Source organism: Pyxicephalus adspersus, chromosome 6, assembly GCF_032062135.1.
Source record: "Pyxicephalus adspersus chromosome 6, UCB_Pads_2.0, whole genome shotgun sequence".
NCBI classification, from domain to species: domain Eukaryota; kingdom Metazoa; phylum Chordata; class Amphibia; order Anura; family Pyxicephalidae; genus Pyxicephalus; species Pyxicephalus adspersus.
Window position 1 is genome coordinate 62,394,065 of NC_092863.1, and position 11,599 is coordinate 62,405,663.

An 11,599-nucleotide genomic window follows, 5' to 3' on the forward strand; every position below is an offset into this window, starting at 1 on the left:
GTAGAAGCTCTACACAGCGCTGAAACAAACCCGAATTTTTCTCCCATTGACTTTAATGGGATTCGAATTCGAATTCGACCACCCGAATTTTTTTGCTATATTCGGCCGAATAGCTGTCGAATCGAATAGTGAGCTATTCGACCAACACTAGTGCCTACAGTTTAACACTGTTGTTACCTAAAATTTTAGAAAATACAAATTTCTTTTACAGTGCTGCTTAAAAGACACATAAAATTAAAGTTAAATTGTGTATATAATACTTAACAATAAGTGTTGCACAAATTTACAAACTTATTTTAAATTCTAGGTCAAGTTGAGTAAAAAAAAAAAAAAATATTTGTAATATTGAATCTGAACCAAAGTTACAGACAACCAATTAGCTGTCAAAGGAAACAATAACTTTGATCCGTTTAACTCTCTACAAGCTAACAAAGGTAGCTGGAACAACAGGTTTATTCATTTCGAAAGCACTGAACTGAATGGTGGAAGTCCGTGCCAATTATGCAATCAGCCTAGATTCATACAGAAACACCATTAACAAAGAGCCTCTCTTATTTGGGAAATTTTGGTTTATTAAATATATCTTTGAAAGTGTTTTGTTATATAATAATGTATATTACTTTGTTATATTGCTTTAATAAATGCACAGAAAATGATGAATTGTTGATTAAAATCCACCAAGCTCCTAAGTTCACCACATAGCTTGCTAGTAGGGATGAGCGAATGAGATTTGTAAGTTCAATCTCACGGCGAATCAGGCCTGTCTCGCTTATCAAACATTTAGTCAAGAACAGCCTTGTGATTCGCCATGAGGTCCTGTTCTTGCCAAACAAATGAGGGAAAATGCAGGAGGCAGGAAGGGGGACTATTTGCGGCGGGAATGGCGTGGCTGGGAGCAAATCATTTGCTCCCAGGATGCACAGCAAGCAAGCAGCCCAATCAGCAGAGATCTCAGAACAGGCAAAAATACAAGGAAGGAGGGAGGGGTTAGTCACTCCATCTTGTGTTCTGTGTGAGGGAAAGAAGCAGGGAGAGAAGTGCATTATGACAGGGACAGGTTAGGAGCCTTCTGTATATCTTGAAATATACAGATTGTACAGTTTTTGTTACTACCTCTTGCTATTTATCAAAAAGGAAGAAACATTTCTGTCCTACTGTCCAAAAAATAGAGATATTTCAATCTGATACCTCTTGCAATCTATCACAAAATCCATAAAAATGTCTGTATTTCTGTCAAAAAATTTAATTCTGATAGCACTTGCTATCTATCAAAAAAGCCAGAAAACTTCTGTATTTCTCTCAAAAAAACACAGATATTTTATTCTGATAGCATTTGCTATCTATCAAAAAATTTTGCATGTGCAAAATGTGCATTTTTTCCAGAAAAAGTAAAAGATGAGCCATGGACACAGAGGAAGGCGTGGCGTTGGGCAACCTGACGCATCTTACAAGGGGCATACTCCCCGGGAATCCGCCACTGTAGGACAGCAGCAGCGGACCGTAGGAGGAGTTAGTGTGGCTAATGTACCTGTACCTCCCGATGACTCTCCCTTGTTGTTTGACTAACAGCCTGAGGATCTGTCATTGTGAATTTCAGAGCAGGACGCAGACCACCATGGACAGCTGGAAAACCAGACATGGAGTGGGACGCTACCTGTCCTTCACCGCTCACTGGATGGCCTTGCATAGCTCAGTGGGCGGTAGTCTGCAAGAGGAATTGGGTGGCAGGGGTGTGGTGGGAAAGCATGGGCAACCCCAGCCCTCTCCTTTCTCCTCCTCCATTCCTTCTACCAGCAAACCCTCCCTTTTCGACACTCCTCCTGAAAGGCCAGCAGTTGAGGACATTGTGGTTAAGCGGGCACGCCACTACAGCTCCCTCAAGCACACATGTTGCCAGGCAGAGCTGAAACTGGTGTCCTTGGGGGAGAAAAGTCACACCGCCAGAGAACTTGTTCACAGAGAGGTTGAGGCTTGGCTGACGCCCTCCCAGCTCACAACAGCCAACGTAGTGTGCGACAACGGGGCCAACCTTGTGGCCACGCTGCGCATGGGCCGCATAACACATTATGCCCTGCTTTGCGCACATACTGAACCTGGTGGTGCAGAAGTTCTTCTGCACATACCCAGGACTGCAGGACTTAATGAGACAGGCTTGCTCCATCTGCAGCCATGTCCGCCGATCCCCCACTGCCGCTGCGGCGCTTAGCAAGATCCAGCGCCAACAGAGGCTGCCTCTGTGTGAGCAAAAGCTAGCCATCCCCCATTACTTGGTCAGCGTGGTGCGTGGAAGCAGCAGGGCCCTTGGTACAACCACACAACTGAGCTATTTTAGCAGTGACCAGTGACTGCAGATGGAGACGCTGTGCAAGGTACTGGCCCCCTTTGAGCAGGCCACAAACGTTGTGAGTCGGGAGCAGTCAGGCTGGAACGATGTCATATTCATCATCTTTCTGCTTGATAATACCCTGGTAGAGGAGGGGTAGAAATGGGGCAAGAGGATGAGGGTGACATTACAGTCCATTGCGCACAGCCAGCATCAGGAGGAGCAAGAAAGGACACTGGCCAGCATCAGGAGTTTCAAGAGGAGGAGGAGGAAAATGATTATGATGATGATGATGATGATGAGGGAGACCATGTTGGGGCTGCTGGACAGGACCCGTCCAACCCGTCACGCCCCAGGCATTGTGCGGGCGATGGAACAACAATAACTGCTGCAGCTTGAAGAGGGGGAGATGGGTGATGGCGCCTACTGAGGGACAGGAGGAGGATGAGCCCAGGGAACTCCTCTTTCATATGTATGTCTACATGTTACGATGCCTACATAGGGACCCCCGCATTTGCAGCATCAAAAACTGGGATGATTACTGGCCACCCTTCTAGATCACTGCTACAAAAACAAAATGTCACAGTTTCTACCCAACCCGGCGCAAGAGAAAGAAAAGGTGACCCGCCTGAGCAGAATACTATGCAACCGGCTGTGTGAGGAGTTCCGCGTACCACATTCCACACAGGGAGCTCAGGCGGACAACGCCTCCACCGAATCCACCTGCAGCTGCAGCAGCAGCAGCATCAGCAGTAGTGGCAACAGGCCGCACATATCCAAAAGTGTAGGTCAAAGTAGGGGGGATTTTCTGGATGCCTGGCGAAACCTGATGCAGCCACCTCAAACAAGTGAAGTGCAGGGGCATAACTATTGAGAACGGATGAAGCGCATGGTGCACTATTACGACTATTACAGCTTTTCTGGCTGGTGGTGGTTGGGGTTGACAACAGGAGTTATGAGGAGGATGCAAGTCCTGAGAGTAGTGACGCCATTATCTTTTGAGTCAACAGGCTTGAAATCTGCCCGCAGTTGGCACAATATGCCATCAAGCTTCTTTTGTGCCTGGCCACTTCTGGGTGACATTGATGATGCATTACACCCAGCTCTAGATGCCAGTTACCAATGCCGTCCATGCTCCGTCTCAGGGCCCACTGCCTCCTCCTTCTGCTGTTGCTGCTGCCGCCTGTCCAGGACTCCATTCACAAAAATTGTATTACACACTTCTGGGTGACATTGATGATACACTACAACCAGCTCTAGATGCCAGTTACCAATGCGGACCCCACTCCGTCTCAGGGCCCACCGCCTCCTTCTCCTGCTGTTGCTGCTGCCGCCTGTCAGTACTCTATTCACTAAAATTGTACACTTCTGGGTGACATGAATGATGCAGTACACCCAGCTCTAGATGCCAGTTACCAATGTGGTCCCCACTCCATCTCAGGGCCCACAGCCTCTTCCTCCTGCTGTTTCTGCTGCCGCCTGCCCAGTACTCCATTCACAAAAATTGTATTACACACTTCTGGGTGACATTGATGATGCACTACACCCAGCTCTAGATGCCAGTTACCAATGCTGCCCACGCTCCGTCTTAGGCCCACCGCCTCCTCCTCCTGCTGCCACCTGCCCAGTACTCCATTCACAAAAGTTGTATTACACACTCTTGGGTGACATTGATGATGCACTACACCCAGCTCGAGATGGCAGTTACCAATGCAGTCCAGGCTCCGTCTCAGGGCCCACCGCCCCCTCCTCCTGCTGCTGCTGCTGCCGCCTGTCAGTACTCTATTCACTAAAATTGTACACTTCTGTGTGACATTAACTATGCACTACACCCAGCTCTCCATGACTCTTACCAATGTGGTCTCCCTGGCGATAGCTGACCAGAGGCCACACATTGCTACTGCTCTTTCTGACCCATTTGCCACTGTTCTCTTACACTTACCTAGCAAATTTGGTGGTTCTAACATGTATACGGGCTTTGCTTTTAATGTTTAAAGACGGCCCATTGACTTTAATGGAATTTGTGAAATCGATTTGCCGAAATTTTGCGAACCCACCAGAAGTTTGAGGAAATTTTCGCAAGACTGTCAAAGGCCTTCTCGCTTATCCCTACCTGCTAGCTCTACTAAAATCCCCAGTGTTATTAGCCCTGCCCAGTTCTCCTCTGTGAACCGCTGAACATTTCCACCTATGTTATGAAAGTGAGTCCAGAGATACAGTACAGTAAATGAGTGTTGTTGTCCTAGTATGTTACTAGCAGGATCACCAGGTGAAAAAAAAGAAAAAAACCTGAAAGAAGAAAAACAATTCAGCTTCCACATCTAAGTAATGGTAAACGACTCCCCATCTGTATTGCCCTTCTCCACTTCTCTTAGTTATGAGCATTTTGTTCTGCTAATCCTTTAGTGTTAGCTTTATCTGTAGGCATTTCCTAGAGTGGTCTGTATACAATACAGAGCTGATACAGTGGGCCTAATTCATCAATAAAATCCGCGCTCGCTGGTCGCGCGTACTTTCGCACTTCCAGCAAACCGGTTTTCCACGGTCCGGAGTCGAGTGCGCTCGTACACTCGCCTCCTCACTGCCAGCCGGATTCCTGCCTTGAGCAATAGGGGTCGCGAATCTGCCAATTAAGGCGATTAGATTTCAGCTGCGCGATTAAGGAGGATCTGTTAAGCTCAATGGCGTTTAAACAGCGCAAACATTTTTTTTTAGGGCTATGGGTAATGTGTGTGCCATTAGAAAGAATGATTTTTTAGGGGAACAGTGACTTTTATTGCAAACTCGCCAGTGTAAAGCTGCCGGACATGCGCGGCTCTGGCCGCGAGCCTATTCAGTTGCTGAATTGCGCAACGGCGTACGATTTCGGATCGCGAATACGAATGCCCGAGCGAGTGTCCGATTCTGCTTGATGAATTTGGGCCAGTGTGTGAGAGGTTGTGGTGGGAGAAATTTCCTGTCCTTTCCATTATTTAATATTCTGCTGTTGTGGTGTTTTTTTGATATATATTCTGATAAACTTACATTCTGTTACAAAGTAATGACTACACAAGCACACACACAATACAGAGGGAAGCAAAAATGTTAACATGCCTAAAGAGTGGTTATTTATGGTAATTGTGACCACTATCAGCACCCAATGTGATTGCAGAAGTCCAACATGACTTACAGCTACCCTTTGATGTCTATGTAAATATAATATTAGGCTTTTATGCAGAAATGTTTATGTTGAAGTGTGCATACATTTTTGGGCCCAACTAAGGAAAGCAGCTGAGGTATGTGATCTTTTGTGCTGCCAGCAGTAGCAGAGTAGAACTGATAACAAATGTTAGTGAAAAACAATTAAATTTAAGATGCTGACTAGAGTTCAGCTTGAAGGCTGAAAAACAATCATTAATTCAGATGCAATGCGACACAAAGAAAAAAGGATTCTTACAGTACTGCTGTCATGTTTTTTTTTTTTTAAATGTTTCTAAGGGCAAACGCTGCCAAACTGTTTTTGCAGCTACCTTTTGTTTAAATTAGAAAAAAAAGTACAAAAATAGTGTGCACCCAAACCACTTTACATTATGTTTCTTATATACACTGTACCCCTCATTATCTTTATACAAAGTTAGGCATAATACACCTGGCTTATTTTTCGTTATTGAAGAGCCAAGCATTTGGCCAGTTTTATATGGTTGTGACATCTACAGGCTTACAAAGTCTTGCAATAAATCACCTGCAAGTGCCTTGTGTCTCTACATTTTGGCCTATTCTTGTTCAATAAACTGTTCTGCATCTGAGCAGTATTACACAACTGTAACATCTAAGGAATTAAGCTGTTGATTAATGCTGTCCTGCCGCTGGTCAATTTGACGCAACTATTTGGTTTGACACTATTATTTTTGTAAAGAACACTTGCCTATGATTTTGTTTCGACTCTTTTGCCTATTCTTGCTCACTAAACACATCCTCCAGCTTTTAAATTTTTACACAGCTGCAAAACTGAAAAAAATAGGACAGTGTTTTACTAGCAATAACAGGAACAGTCTGGGTAAATCTCCTATCTTAGACACCTAAAAAATGCTAATTTGATGTAAAAAGACAATGAGGAAGAGCTGTAACTAGCTACAAACTTGAAGATTTCTTATGTGCATGTTCTGTTATCTCTTCTTGAACAGAGACTTTACAGGCATTCAGGGTCAGCATCAATACAACCTTCCCAAACCCTAATGATGCAGTGCAAGAATCATATGATTTCTATATTTATTTATAGTAATTAGTGTCAATGCATACCAGGTGCCTACCCATGACATATAGCAGTCACACGACTATGGTTATATTTATACCTGGATATGCTTAAACTACTGATAAGGCAAAGCAGTTCAGTTGATGTAACATTTTGTCTGGATTTGTTATTTAATGAAGGATAGCTAAATATAAAGGTGTAGCAATATAATACAATAATATTGCTGTTAGTGGCTGGACAATTTATGGGATGCAGAGCAACAATTATGTGATATGAGCTCCAGAACATTGAATTATTTCTTATAGGGGGATTTACCTAGTCAGATTTTTTTTAAAGAAAATGTGATCTAATTTTAAGCTTCTGATTACCGGTGCATTTGATTTTGGCATAGGAGAATCGAAGTAAACATTTTCACCCCCATTACATATTAGCTCAAAAAAATGTTACATCAGTAAGTGCGTAGCCAATATACTGTATTTTTGTCATTGATACTTATAGCATGTATATCATTCTGTAGGGTTATAGCTGAACCCTATCAATAAATTTTCTTATTTAGTTATAGTTGGTCTTTTAAATATACCATTTAAAGCAGGTTGGTACTGTATAAATGTTTGAGGCATGTAAAAAAAAAATGTTCATGTTGCCTAAAATCTTAAGTGTTTCTGAGCTCTATGTCTCTGCTGATTGTTACTACTCTTAGAACAGTTGGCACTATTACCAGGTTTCTGTATAAACTACATAGCATCTTACGGAAGTCCCAAATCCTAACACTTTCTGTCCTAAGTTGACAATGCATCTTTTCTATAAACTCAGTACAGTGTCTAAGGCTATGTACACACGTTAGATTTGTGTCATTGGAAAGGATCCTTCATGACCCTTTCCAACGACAAAAGACTGAACGATGCATGAATTGCACATAATTGCACATACAGCGTCGTTCTGCTCTATGGAGAGGGGAGGGGGGAGAACGAGCGAGCATCATCCACTGCACTCTCTCCCTTTTACTTGCATTACGGTTGTTCATCGTTTGTGGATCCACCAGGACGGATCCATGACAGACGTAGGACGTCACTGTACACATGTCAGATTCTCCTCCAATTCTAGCCCTGAAGAGATTACACTGCATTACAAAAAAATAAATTTTGTCTGCTACTTGGTCTAATCCATGTGTCCTATACTAAATCAAGTGCGCTGAATCCAAATTTGATGTCTGATTCTGCCTAGGATGGGATCTTAAGTTAATTACATGTATAGAAGCGATTAGCTATATTCTTTTGTTCTGCAGTTACTATGTATTCTCTATACATAACTAACTTTTGCCTCATAGTTCCATGACATTACAAAAAAGTAGTTTTATGTTGCAACAAAATATACAATTACACATAATTTACCTTGTTCAACACACATGTATACTTCAGAAGTGTTTCAGGCACTTGCTTTTGCGTTTGTGGCTCTCCGCTGTCACCCATCATGTTGGGGTTGCACCGGCCTTGATATCTTGTTTTAATAACAGAAATGTCCTGGTGGAACCTCTCCCCTTGTTCATCACTCACATCACCCAAATTTTGTGGGAAGAAGTCCAGATGGGAATGTAAGAAATGAATTTTAAGTGACATTTGGTAGCCAAGTTGATAGTATGCTGTTAGCATGTTGTTCATGAGTTCAGCATGGTTGTCAGCTCGCTGGTTGCCCAGAACGTTTTGTGCAACTAGCACAAATGAATCCCAAGCAGCAAGTTCAAGTGCGTTGAGTTTGTCTCTGAATGTGGCATCACACATTTGCGGACTTGGGGACCAACACAAATACTTGCTTTCAGTTTAACATCTGCTATACCTTTTCCAAACTTGTCCTTTAGATACTGAAAACCCATACCATGCCGATCTATTGCAAGAACAAAGTTTTTCATTATTACAAGTTTAATATGAAGTGGCGAAAGGTAAACTTTCTGTGGATCAATGAGTGATTTATGCTTCACGTTGTACTGGCCAACAGTGTGTTCAGGTCTAGGTGGCCATTCTTTCACTTTGTAATGGTTGCTGTCATCACGACTGTTCCACAGGCACAGAAAGCACATTTATTTTGTATATCCCAATTGCAGGCCAAGAAAGAGTGCCACCACCTTCAGGTCACCACAAACGTTCACTTTTGTTCTAAATAGTTAATCAATTTCAAAATGACCTCAATGGATTTGTATGCCTCTTTCATTCCCTCGGCATGAGCAAGAGGAACAGAAGGTTTTCCATTACCTTTATGCAGCAATACAGCTTTCAAACTTGCTCTGGTATGTATTTGCAACCTAAATTCATCGTCAGATCACTCACGTCGGTACAGTAGCAAATGTCGTTTTCCAGCTTGTAATAACCTGCGAACGTTGTGTGATGATCACGAAAGTGTGAAGTATTCATTCCTTTTTGTAGCAAATTCCACTCCTTTAATCTGGAGGCTAACAGTTCAGACTTCTCTTTTGACAAAGACAGGTTCCTTACTAGATCATCTAAATCTGATTGGCTTATAAAATGTGGCTTACCCTCTTCAAGTTGGGGTTCATAACAATCATTAACATCGACATCATCCTCCTGTTCCTTATCTGACATGTCACCGTCAGTAACAACAGATGTAGAAGGAATTTGCACTGGATTCTCTGCATCATGTGGCACTGGCTTCAGAGCAGATTCACAATCAGGATAGATGATTTTTGACTTCTTCGAAAACCCAACTATTTTACCCATACAGAAGTAGCAGTCTTTTGGCTTCTGCCAAATCATATGCTCAGCAAAAGGCATTTTATTCCTTTTCCCATTCAACTATTGTGTTAGGCCAATGTAACACACCTAACAGCAAATATGAGGTGCCCAGCTTTTATCCCGATCTCCAATTTCACATCCAAAGTAATACTTGTAGGCAAATCTCACCCTCTTGGTTAGGTTCTTGCGTTGATCACACGGCGTATATTTGCCACAAATGTAGCAAAAATTGTCCTGTTTATTAACACAGCTGCACCTACTCATCTTTATCTCAAAACAGACTCACTATAGCCTAGCTGTAATATCCAATAAGATGGTTTCGCACTAGAGACAAGCCCTTGGACCATCTGGCCTTATATACCTATTTCTGACGTCAGCTCACTGCCTTGCCCAGACATGCCCAGCCACTGCTGGAACATGCATGCCACCAGGGGACGTGATTCAGCTGGGGAGGCAGCAGGCATAGTGGTAGCTGCAACCGTTATAATTTTTCCATGTAAAAAGCCATTACCCAATTACCAACCATTTGAACAGTTATAGCATGCCTATAACTTCTGTAACTATAACTATAAAATCTGTACTTGATAAGAAAATTCTGAGTTTAGATTTGGAATCAGCACACTCGATATCATGTGAATCACATGTGTTATTCCCAGTAGCAAAATCGTTGTTGTGCAGTGAATCATCTGATGTGTATGCAGCACCCCTTGCTGCAATACTGTATATTAAATTTCATAGTTAAGCTTAGATATACTATTCTATAAATTTGCTTTCCAAAAATCCCCTACCTCACCTCAGGGCTGTAACCCTCATTCTAACCCTATACCCTATAGCTGTATAACAGGTTTACAATAACCATAATCCTAATATTTTTTTATGAATATGAATGTGCCTAAGTATTTTCATAACTCTAATATATATCATTTACATAGTTTTTAAAGACTGCATACAATACCCCCAAAATGGTTGTCAAAAAAGGCTTTTTAAAATGTCCACACAAATGAATTTCTTAGTTTAAATGCACTTTTAATCTGTTGACTAAATCTACTGTGTAATTTATCTCCTCTCAGGAAATCAATTCCAAAGCTCTTCCTAAAATAGCATAGAAGCTCCTCAGACTAATAAAAATAGATGCTGGAAACAATATAAAATTTCAAGAATGCACACAATACACATCTTTAATTCCAAAAGAAAATCCCATCCAATACCTTTAGGAAAAGTTTATTTTTAGGTGCATTTTAACTTCGAAGAGCTCAGTGTTGCCTTTGTTAATTGCAATTTAATTTTAAACAGATAGATCAATGTGAGAACGAATTGTCTTTTTTAAAAGTTGTACTAATAGCTTGTCTAGTTCTGTTGGCACCAGATCAATTTAACTTAATCTAAAAGAAAGTAATATTGATGGTTTTTACAAGATACCCAATAAGGCTCCAAATTACCAATTCATCTGTTTGATGCCTGACTATTGTGCTAGGATTCCACAAGTGTCTGCATCCTCCATGTACTCATGTAATGTAGTACCTAATCTTGAATAAAAATCTGGTGGCTTTGGTTTTCATACTTTTGGAATATTTTATTGATCTATGCTTTTTTTGACAAAATTATGAGTGGCATTTTTTTCAATTTCTTGGCAAGAAAGTGGGACATGACTAATCCCTTCCTCTGAGATAAAGAGTATCTAATTATCCATTTTATTTTTTCATTCTTTTTTTTTTTCACTTGGTGATCTTGCCTGAAACTTTCTGTGCTGAAGTGACAATGCGAACAGTACTGTATCTAAGGAGCAGAAATATTGTTATCCTAGGACAAAGTGTGTGTTCAGACTACAAACCACCTGCTCCCTATTTTTCTATAACATGGTGGGCATTTTGTAGGAAGATGTGTAAGAAAATGTCTTTAGCCTAAGTAAGAAAACTAATGCAGCTACAAAAAGGATTGGTAGGCTGTAACATTTTACATATTACAGTTTTGTTCTAATATTAAGACTTGCTATCTGTGTCCCTGCTGGGTGGATTCACCCTCTCTATTTGCTCTGGTGACCATTGTCATGATGACAAATTGGGAAATTGGAAAAAATGGAAATCCAAAATTGTTCAATTTCAAACAAGAGGTTCTAATAGGTGAACATATTGCAGTGCCCATCCATAATGTTAAGTTGTTTCTCTTGGCATACAGGTAAAGTAAAATTGCTGCAATGGAATGCAGATTGAAAATATAACTGACAGATATTTAAGAATTTTCTACTATACAAAACTAAAAAAATTGACATTAGGTATATTTAAAAAGTTTTGAATTGTGAGA